We start from the raw sequence: 10,880 nt of genomic DNA, 5'->3' as shown, positions 1-10,880 counted from the left end.
ACAACTTCAATTTTAAACCTGGCATGATTCCTTTAATACCTCATTTCCATGGAATGGAGTCTGAGAACCCATATTTGCATATTAAGGAATCTGAGAACCCATGAACAGAACCTATACAGAGGAGATAATTAGACTCAAATTGTTCCCATTTTCTCTAAAAGATAAGGCTAAAACCTGCTTGAATTCATTAAGGCCTAGGTGAATAGGGACATGGCAGGAAATGCAAACTAAGTTCCTTAAAAAATTCTTCCCTATAATAGAACTAATGCATTAAAAAGACAGATTATGAATTTTGCTCAAAAAGACACTAAGACTTTTTATCAGTGTTGGGAAAGATTCAAAGATTTACTTAATGCATGCCCTCACCATGGGTATGAAAACTGGAGAATAATCAGTTTTTTCTATGAGGGTTTGCAACCCAAGATAAGGCCGTTTGTGGAAATAATGTGGTTTTTTAATAAAGAACCCGAGGAAGCTTTTGAGTACTTTGGCTACTTATCTGAAAATGCTTAATCACGAGACATTTCAGATATGTATGATAGGACTAAGCCTATTAAAACCATCACTAGAGGAGGTAAGTATAATTTGAAAGAAGTAGATGATTTGCATGCTAGGTTGTCTATGATTTCTAGAAAGTTAGAGACCATAGATGTTAATAAACTAATGAAGTTCAAGTTGTTCAAAAAATTCTAGACAAATGGAATATCTGTGAAGAGATAGGCATACCACTAGTGATTGCCCTACAATCCCAGCTTTTAAAGAAGTTCTTTTAGATCAAGTTAATGTTGTTAACATGGTTGCAAAACCTTTCGTAGGTCCCTTCTCAAACACCTACAATCCCAATTGGAGGAGCCACCCTAACTTCAATTGCAGGAATGAGTAGACATCTCAGTCCTCATCTCATCCATCTGTGCCTCATCAGTATGCAATAAGTGTGCATCCAGATGTGCAAGGGTCATCCCAATACCCTGCACCTGTAGCTGTGAACCAAAGGAGAAACCTGGAAGAGACTGTCCACCAGATGGCAACCAACCTACAACAGTTCATGCAAGGGAAAGCAACAATAAACAACCAAAATTCTCAAGCAATCAATGACCTCGGAGGATCTTCGACAAGAATCACTTCAACTTTGAGCATTCAAGAGAAAGGGAAATTCCCCGCACAACCACAACCTAATCCTCAAGGTCAAATCCATCAAGTGTTGGAAATGGGGGAGGACTCTCACTAGGCTAGCAGTTTCTCATAAAGAAAAGAATCAGGCTGAGATTCTAGAAGTGTTCAAGCAACTAAGGATCAATACACCCTTACTAGATGCTATTCAACAGATTACAACACTCCTCCCAAATATAAGGACCCTGGATCCCCTACTATTGCCTACATAATTGGGAATTCTAAAATTGGCCATGCTTTACTAGACTTAGGTTCTAGTGTGAATATGTTGCCTTACACTATATATGAGAAATTGGGACTGGGAGAACTGAAATCAAGCTCACTTTGCAACTAGCTAATAGGTCAATAAAAATACCAAATGGGGTGGAAGAGGATGTTCTAGATCAGGTGGATAAGTTATACTATCCAGTAGATTTTATTGTCCTTAATATGCAGCTATCTGTTAACTCTGTTTTCCAAGCTCTTGTAATTTTGGGAAGACCATTTTTTGCTACTTCTAATGCATTAATAAACTGTAGAAGTGGAGTTTTGAAACTGAGTTTTGGTAATATGACTCTAGAGGTGAACATATTTAATCTGTGCAGAGAACCCTAGGAAGTAGAGGAACCTCAAGAAGTCAACCTGTTGGAGAGCATCATTTCAGAATGTTTCCCTCTGATTGCTGAAAATTTTGGAGATGATTTTGAAATGCTAAACTCTACTAACAGACCAATGGCTTTTTTTCATGAAGGAGAGCCAGCAGAATGGATACCCAAAGTGGAACAGCTCAACACAACACTAGCAGCAGAAAGGGAAGTAAAGGAGCTTATCCCAGCATTGGATCTCAAGCCCCTACCAGCAGAACTCAAGTATGCCTTTTTGGGACCTAATAGTACCCTCCCAGTGGTCATATCTTCTCGTCTAACTAATAGACAAGAAGAAGAACTATTGAAGGTCCTAACAAAACATAAAAAGGCCGTAGTCTGGACCTTGGCTAACATTAAGGCTATCAACCCTTTAATTTGCACTCATAAGATTTATTTGGAGGAGGATTCTAAGCCTTCTAGGGAAATACAAAGAAGTCTTAATCCTTCAATGAAGGAAGTATTGACGAATGAAGTCCTCAAGTTACTGGATGTGGGTATAATTTACCCCATCTCTGACAATAAGTGGGTTAGTCCCTTCCAAGTGGTCCCAAAGAAATTTGGATTGACTATGCTAAAGAATGAAAAAGATGAATTAGTACCCCCAAGACTAACCATAGGATGAAGAATGTGCACTGACTATAGGAAGCTTAATGCTTCCACTAGAAAGGATCATTTCCCCTTACCATTCCTTGACCAAGTCTTGGAAAACGTTGCTGGCCATGCCTTCTATTATTTTTTAGATGGGTTCTCAAGCTATTATCAAATTGAAATAGCTCCTGAGAATCAAGTAAAAATTACTTTTACCTGCCCATTTGGGACTTTTGCATTTAGAAGAATGCCCTTTGGGCGTTGTAATGCTCCAGCAACTTTTCAGAGATGCATGCTAAGCATATTCAGTGATTTAATTGAAAACAGCTTAGAGGTATTCATGGATGACTTCTCTATTTTTGGGGGCACCTTTAAGAATTGTCTTACTAACTTGCAAGTTGTTTTGGCTAGGTGTGAAGAGAAGCAATTGCTGCTAAATTGGGAAAAATGCCACTTTATGTCTCAACAGGGTATTGTATTGGGGCACATAGTATCCCCAAGGGGTATTGAGGTGGACAAGTCTAAAATAGACCTAATTTCTAGGCTTCCCACTCCTAAAACTGTGAAGGACATTAGGTCATTTTTAGGACATGTTGGGTTCTATAGGAGATTTATACAAGGGTTTAGCTCCATTTCTAAACCCTTGTGTAAATTGCTTATGCGTGACATATGTAACAGCCCGTTAGAAATTCAATAGTGGAATTTCTGTTGACTTTAGGAATCTCGTGAAAACCCTATAAGTTTTTACGAATCGACCAATCGTATAGGTTTTAGTCTGTCAACATAGTCAGTGTTATCACTCACTATGGGGCTAGAAATATGAGTTTTATTAATTTGAGGTGGTTAGAAGTGTCAAAATGCATTATGGTCTATGCCTTTAGACTCAGTGGATTATTTAGGATTTTATGGCTCAATAAGTTTATTTTCATATTTTCAAATGAAACGACTGTTTGAAACTATGAAATTATTTTTAGGGGCACTTCGAGGTTGAATTTCGGTAAACGATTTTCATTGTAGGTTAATATGAATATTTAGAAATTTTTACTGCTAAGTTTATGATTCACTTTTTCGGAGTGAATAGTAACCTCAGTAAGCGCACCAATTGCAGTGTTTCAAAATCACAGTGTGGAATGTCCAAATTAGATTAGAGAAATTTTATTTGGACACTTGGCAAGGTCTTAGCCACACTTAGTAAATAATATTAGACACTTGGCACCATGAGGAGCGTTTGATGGATTTGAAGGAATCAAGGTGTGAAATCATGCCACTTAAGCAAAACTTTGTTTCATCTGCTCAACCAAATTGTGCCAGATCAAAGAGGGTTTCAATCGTAGTGAAACCCTAAATGGTGGGAATCCAATTGAAAGCCCAAAAGCATTGTTGAAATCGGAACCCTAAACGGTTTCCCCAAAACCGTAAAGTTGGCCTCTAAACATTTTCTAATCCGATTTCTAGCGTTGTGTTTAATCACTTGATTAAATCACTTCCACATGCTATTAATCCTTCAAATTTGTGTTAGAATATCATTATCCAACCTTGTTAACCTTGAAAAATTGGTTGGGCCAAGTGATATTGGATTTTGGCTTGATAGCAACCCAAACCCTCTTTAAACCCCAAACTTTAGGCCCATTAAGGCCCACAAATTTGGTCACCATAGGATTGCTTCATGGCTAAGTTTTGTACCCCCACCTGGCTGGCCAGATCTTTACAAGAAGGGCCTAGACGGTTCTTGAAGTACAAACCTAAATGGCCACCTCACTCTTTCACTCTTACACTCTACCTTGAGAAAAGATCTTGGACTGATTTTTATGAGAAGAAAAGGCCAACACTCAACCTTTCCTTTCAGTCCTATCACTTTCCATAGCTTGTGTAAGAGGCTCTCCAGTCCATTTCCCACGAAAAGCAACTCTCTTTTACACTTTTCCTTCATAGAACACAAAAGACACTCTCGGACAGTTTTTCGTACCCCTTTTGAATGCCTGTTTCGAAGCTTTTGTAAGTGTTTTCTCGCAAAGTTTCCTTCATGAAAGTTGTTTCTTTTGGAGTCTAGTTTACGTGTATATCTTATTCATTCCAATTGGAGATCATTTTATTGGTCAAAAGTTGTTTAGACCCCAGAAAGGTCATTCTGGGCGATAAACTAGAGAGTGTGTTATATTTTGGAGTTTTTGACCAAGCTAATGAATAGATCTTGGTCCAAAATTTTTATGGAGTACTTTTAACATGTGTATATGATTATTTTTTGAGGATTTGTTGCATGATTAAGAGTTTTGGTGAAATATTTTCTTAGGTCTAGAAACTTAGAAACCGGAAGAGGAAAAACAGTTTTTGTTTTGAGAAAGTTTAAATCTTTTATGGTTTAATCTTATTCCAAATGCTTTGATATTTTTATTGGATGATCCTAAACCTCTTATATACATGTTAGAGTGTTATTTTGAATATATTTGATGTTAGTCTTGAAGACATGAAATTTTATGCAATGAGATATTCGGTTAGGCTAAAGTGATGATGTTCTTGGCTAAATTTATGTTTTGGTTGATGTTTAACCATGTGATCTTGATTTTGATGCTTGGATATGTTTTAGAACATCTTTTTAAACCATTTGATGTTTTGGTTTGAAGATCACATCTTTATAAGTCATTGATCAAGAAGTTGATCAAAACAAGTTAGAAACAAAAATCTGTTTTGAACTTAGAAGAGAAACCAAAATGTTCAAGTATGATTTTAGTGATTTTGATGACTTTTGTTAATGATTCAAAGCATTATTATTCTTAGGAATATGTTATGAGTATAGTAGAATAAAAATTTTGGTTTAATCATGAGTTTTGAGATTTGAAAGAATTACAACAAAAATCAAAGGAAATAGCCTTTGTAAGTTTCGGCCCTATAGACTTTTAATGGTTGTATTTAGTTTTAAATTTTTCTGAATTAATATTTGAGTTTAGGACAAAATTTACATAAGGCATGTAAATTTTGGTGATTTTTGGAGTTAGGATGCAAAATCCTTAAGTTAGAGGTAAAATGGTCATTTTCCCACATGCAGAGAGTAAAATGATAATTTTATTCTAAGTTGATATTTTTTCATATTCCTAATTGTTAGTTATTAAGTTCTAATTTTTAGAAATCACTACTTTCAGTTTCTCGTGATCGCACTTGAGTTTTGTCTCGAAGTGCGAAGATCGAGGTAAGTTAGCTTTTAACTTACTATCAGTTTAATGTGTAGAGTGATAAGTAAGGGAACTAAATTTTATGTATGCATGTTTATCTGTTACACATAATTTATTCTGTCATGAATTATTCATCTGTTAAACAAGATATTCTGTCACGTATTGGTATACGTTGATATACATTGCAAGAATGTCATGTTAAGTATGCCATATGTTATATGTATTTCATGTCACATAATATTCACTGTCACATGTTACGCCATGTTAAGAAATGCTGTCTGTTATATGGTATGCTATGTTACGAAATGTTGCATGTTACATGTATGTTATGAAATGTTTTCTATTACATTTATGTTTCAAAGTATGTCGTGTCTGTCGTCTTACTTTCATGTCACGTTACGCGACGTCAGGAGTTCTGTCTTTTATGTCACGTTTATGTCATGTTCATGTTACGTCACGTTACGAAATGTCATGTCTGCCAGTTAAGTTATTCATGTCAATCACGACCCTAAGCGCTAGGATGGGGTAATATCCTAGTGGAACTCCTTTGTTCACGCTGGAGTGTCTAAATAGGTGTGAAATTCCCTAGGTTGACGAAGAACAGTCAACAAGTTGTGAATGGGGCCTAATTAGCTGGTCACCGGAGCGCGCCAGGCACTAACGCCGATGGTGCCAGACATTATGTTACGTGTATACACAGCAAGTGTGGCACAAACAAATAAGTCATGGGGCCACAACAACTGTGGAGCATGAAGTATGGGGCCACAACAACTGTGGAGCAAATACTATATGAGACACAGTAATTGTGACACGTAGAATACGTGGGGCCACAACAACTGTGGAGTACGTATTAACGCACTCACAGTTGGTATAGACACATGTGATGTGATGCGGTAATCGGCAGGGACGCATGGCTCAAGGGGACCTGTGTAGCACCCGTATGGTCACTTTAATGATTATGTCTATTGAATAAGATTCCAAGTTCATGTGTTTTACGTTCAAGTCATGTTTTATGTTATGTTATGTTCAAGTTTACGTTCAAGCAATCATGGTAATCCCATGAGACAAGAATATGTTTGAAGTTCGTGTTATGTTATGTTCACGTTTACGTTATGTTCCAAGTTCACATTTATGTTATGCCATGCTCAGGTTCATGTTATGTTTCAAGTTCATGTTCAAATTATGCATGTTCACGTTCATGTTATGTTTCAAGTCCATGTTATGTTTCAAGTTCACGTTCATGCTATATTTCAAGTCTATGTTATGTTTCAAGTCACGTTAATGCTAAGCTTCAGTTTCAATTTAAGTTATGTCAATTATGTTTTGTTGTATATCAAGTTATGCTATGATTACTTATTATTTGATTATGCATTCACGCTTTTACTACCATGCATGCATCATTAACCTGTGTGGAAGTTTCCTGTTAACTTGCTAAGATTTGTAATCAAATCTCACTGTGGTAGTTCCAACTACTATTCCCCCTGAATGGTAGATCTTATTACAGGATCTGAAGGAGAATCGGGAATTGACCAACTGGAAACGGTCGACTAAGCGACGATGCGACGTAGGTGTTAGTACAGTAGTTACCTCAGATTACTACTTGTATTTGTAGAGTTCAATCTCCAGCACTCTTTTGATCACAACCATTTTGGACTAGTGTTGTGATATCAGTTTTTAGTATGTCATTATGTATGAAGTATGTTTTAAGTATTTGGGATATTTCAGTTTGGTGCATAGTATTGCTAAAGAAAAAAAAATTATCCGCTACGAATATTGCATAATGCTAGATGCATGTTAGGAATATTGCATCTTATATGTCATGACGGGAGCAGGTAACATTGTGTTGCATGTCTCGACGCTTCAAATTTCCGTCCGATCCGAAGCGGAATTTGGGGGCGTCACAAAATAGTTTTTGAGTGGATCACTAAACATCAAAAAGCATTTGACCAACTCAAACACCTACTCACTACAACCTTTTTCATGCAACCTCCTAGTTGGTCCCTTCCCTTTAAGATCATGTGTGATGCTGGTGATTTTGCCATAGGAGCTGTCCTAGGTCAGCGTAGAAACAAGCTTCCTTATGCAATTTATTATGCTAGCAAAACCTTAACTGGAGCCCAAAAGAATTACTTCACAACAGAAAAAGAATTGTTGGCCATTGTTTTTGCTTTGGAAAAATTTAGAGCTTATATCATTGGTTCACCTATGATTATTTTTACTGACCATGCAGCTTTACAATACCTGCTAACAAAAAAATAAGCCAAACCAAGACTGGTCAGATGGGTGTTGCTTTTGCAGGAGTTTAATATTACCATTCAAGACAAGAAGGGGGTGGAGAATGTGGTGGCTGACCACCTATCCAGATTAGTTGTCACTGAATCAGATTTTTCTTTGCTTATCTTTGAATCTTTTCCTGATGAACAAATACTTTCAATTGAAAACATACCTTCGTATGCTGACATTGTTAACTTTTTGGTCACAGGAAAAATACCACCACAATGGACTCCTCAGGATTTGAAAAGGTTTAAGGCAAAGGTTAAATATTTTTTTTATGATGACCCTTACTTGTTTAAGTATTGTTCTGATCAAATAATCCGTAAGTGTGTCCCAAATATTGATATAACCTCTGTACTTTCTGCTTGTTAGACTGAGGCTTGTGGTGGACACTTTTCTACAAAGAAAACAGTGGTCAAAATTGTACAATCTGGTATGTATTGGCCCTATATGTTCAAAGATACTTTTGAATTTTGTAAAAATTGTGAACCATGTTAGAAACTAGGTGGGATAACTAGGAGGAATATGATGCCCTTGCAACCAGTCTTAGTCTTGAAAATTTTTGACTGTTGGGGCCTTGACTTCATGGGGCCATTTCCCCCATCCTTTGGGTATATGTTTATATCCTCGTGGCAGTAGACTATGTCTCTAAATGGGTGGAAGCCATCCCATGCAAAAGAAATGATCACCAAATGGTGCTCAAGTTTATAAAAGATAATATAGTGTCTAGGTTTGGCATGCCCCGAGCCATAATCAGTGACAATGGGACACATTTTTGCAACAAACCATTGAGGTTGGTTGATGCCTTGTGGGCATATAGGACTGCTTATAAGACTATAATTGGTATGTCTTCATATAGGCTGGTCTATGGCAAAGCCTGTCATCTCCCTATGGAACTTGAGCACAAAGCATACTGGACAATGAAAAAGTTTAATCTTTACATTGAAAAAACTGGTTCTTTAAGAAGGTTACAATTGTCTGAGTTAGAAGAACTCAGAAGGGATGCTTATGAGAATTCTAAGCTGACTAAAGAACATATGAAAGCCTTACATGATGGGAGCATACTTAGAAAAAATTTTGAACCAAATAAGCAAGTGTTGCTCTACAATTACGGGCTTCATTTGTTCCCCACTACCGCTACATACCACCGGGTGGTAATGGTAGGACCCCATGTTTTGTGGCCCATGGTCAAACCACTAGCCATGTGGAGACAAGGCTAGACAACCCCAAAACAGCCTCATGGGCATGCCATGGGCCCTGCCTTGACATGCCCAGGATTCCCAAGGAGGCTGGGGACCAAGCCAACCCGTTCAGCATGGCCAGGGCGCGCAGCACACGCAGCCCAGGGCGCCCAGCATGCATGCCCAGTGCGCATGTCCAGCACGCACTCCCAGCTCGCGCGCGGCCCAACACGCCCAGTGCCCCAGTGCCCAGGCACCCTGCTTGGGCCATGCCAGCCATGCCAGCACCCAGACCAGCCCAGGGCCATGTCAGCCACATGCCAACAGCCATGCTAGCCATGCTCATGGCCCATGCCATGGGCCAGCCTAGCCCACCCATGGGCTCATGCATGCCATGGGTCAACTTGGCCCATGCCAACTATGTTATTTTTTATTATTTATTTTTATTTAATTATTTATTTTCCAAGGAACCTATTGGAGATTTCCAAGTTGTAATCCTTATAAATAAGACCATTAGGCTTTGCATTTACATCTTTTGGCAAATTCTCTAGTGGCTAGACTATTTTGTTCTTGAGATAACCATTTGGTGCTAAGGCACTTGGGCTCTTTGGGGTGCAATACGTGAATCCCCTAAGAGAGGATCACACCTTGCAATTCGTTAATAGGTGTGGTTCAATCTATCTTGTTCTTACAACTTGGTGCAATCCATGAATCCAAGTTGTATTTTTCAATATATGAGGTTTATTCAATTCTTGTGCAATTCGTGAATCAAGTATTGAATTATCTTGTTTGTTCTTTGGTTCATTCAAGTACTTAAGTATTATTGCTTTTGCTCTTGAGTGTTCTTCATAGTGTTCTTGGTGTTCTTCATATTTTTGGCTCTTCCAATCCATCCAATCCATAAAAGTCGACCAACACTTGTGTTAGTCAACTTTCCATAAATTGTTTGTTTCATCTTTGTTGCCCTAGCCAAACCCTACTTCCATTTGAATTTGAATTCAAATTTCAGCACTCCTTGCCTAATTTGAATTGTCCTAGCCAAACACTCCACTTGCCTAATTAAGGTTCCTACAATCTAGGAACCCTAATTGACCAAAGTCTTACTTCCCTAGCCACCCAACACTCTTGCCCTAAGTCCAAAACCCTAATCCTAAACCCTAGCCGTCCATCATCATCTTCTCAACACTAAACCCTAAACTCAAGTGGCGTCAACCCTAGTGTTCCCATCTTACCATCTTTGTCACTTACCATAAATTGCTCCATCATCCACATAAGCCCTACCCATCCACCTCAAGGCTCCATAAGGTGATTCTTTCCTTTTAAGAGTCTTGACATCCTCTTACCATATTCAAATTCAAATCCCAAATCCAAGTCCCTTAATTTAAGGAATTACAAATCCTTTTCAATTCCTTAAATCACTCTTCCTAAAATCTCTCTAAGTCAACTATTGACTTATCATCTTAATTCAAATTCAAACTTCCCTCTTCCCTCAAAGATTCATTCCATCTTACAAACTTTCCATATCCATTTCTAAACCAACTAAACCCTAGCCAACAACCTCTAACTCGCCAACCCTAATTCCAGCACACCAATTCGGCAACCCTAGTTGTTCCTTAGCCACCAAACCCTAGCCTCACTCTTCCATATCATTCCCAAACCCTAGCATCATCCTAAACTCCAACCCTAAGCCAACTCTTGCAAATCTCGAAATCCACCTTAGCCACCCCACAAAACCTTAGCTACACTACACCATACCTACCCTAATCACCATCCAAGTGGCCCAAACATCAAGGGCAACCCTTAAGCCATTTTCATTGCATCAAACACCCATAATCATCTCTTAGAACGCTCATATTCCATCATCTTCGTACTTC

General features: G+C 38.2%; 1 non-coding gene across 1 annotated transcript; it reads right to left on the bottom strand.

Moving 5' to 3' along the window:
* Positions 1 to 266: 266 nt before the first annotated feature.
* LOC118348368 lies at positions 267 to 374 on the bottom strand. The gene has a single exon (XR_004801462.1). It is a non-coding gene; the product is annotated as a small nucleolar RNA R71 (small nucleolar RNA).
* Positions 375 to 10,880: the final 10,506 nt, after the last annotated feature.

Source organism: Juglans regia, chromosome 4 (genome assembly GCF_001411555.2).
Source record: "Juglans regia cultivar Chandler chromosome 4, Walnut 2.0, whole genome shotgun sequence".
Classification (NCBI taxonomy): Eukaryota; Viridiplantae; Streptophyta; class Magnoliopsida; order Fagales; family Juglandaceae; genus Juglans; species Juglans regia.
Note: the sequence above shows the minus strand (reverse complement) of the source record. Positions and strands in the feature narration are given on the sequence as shown.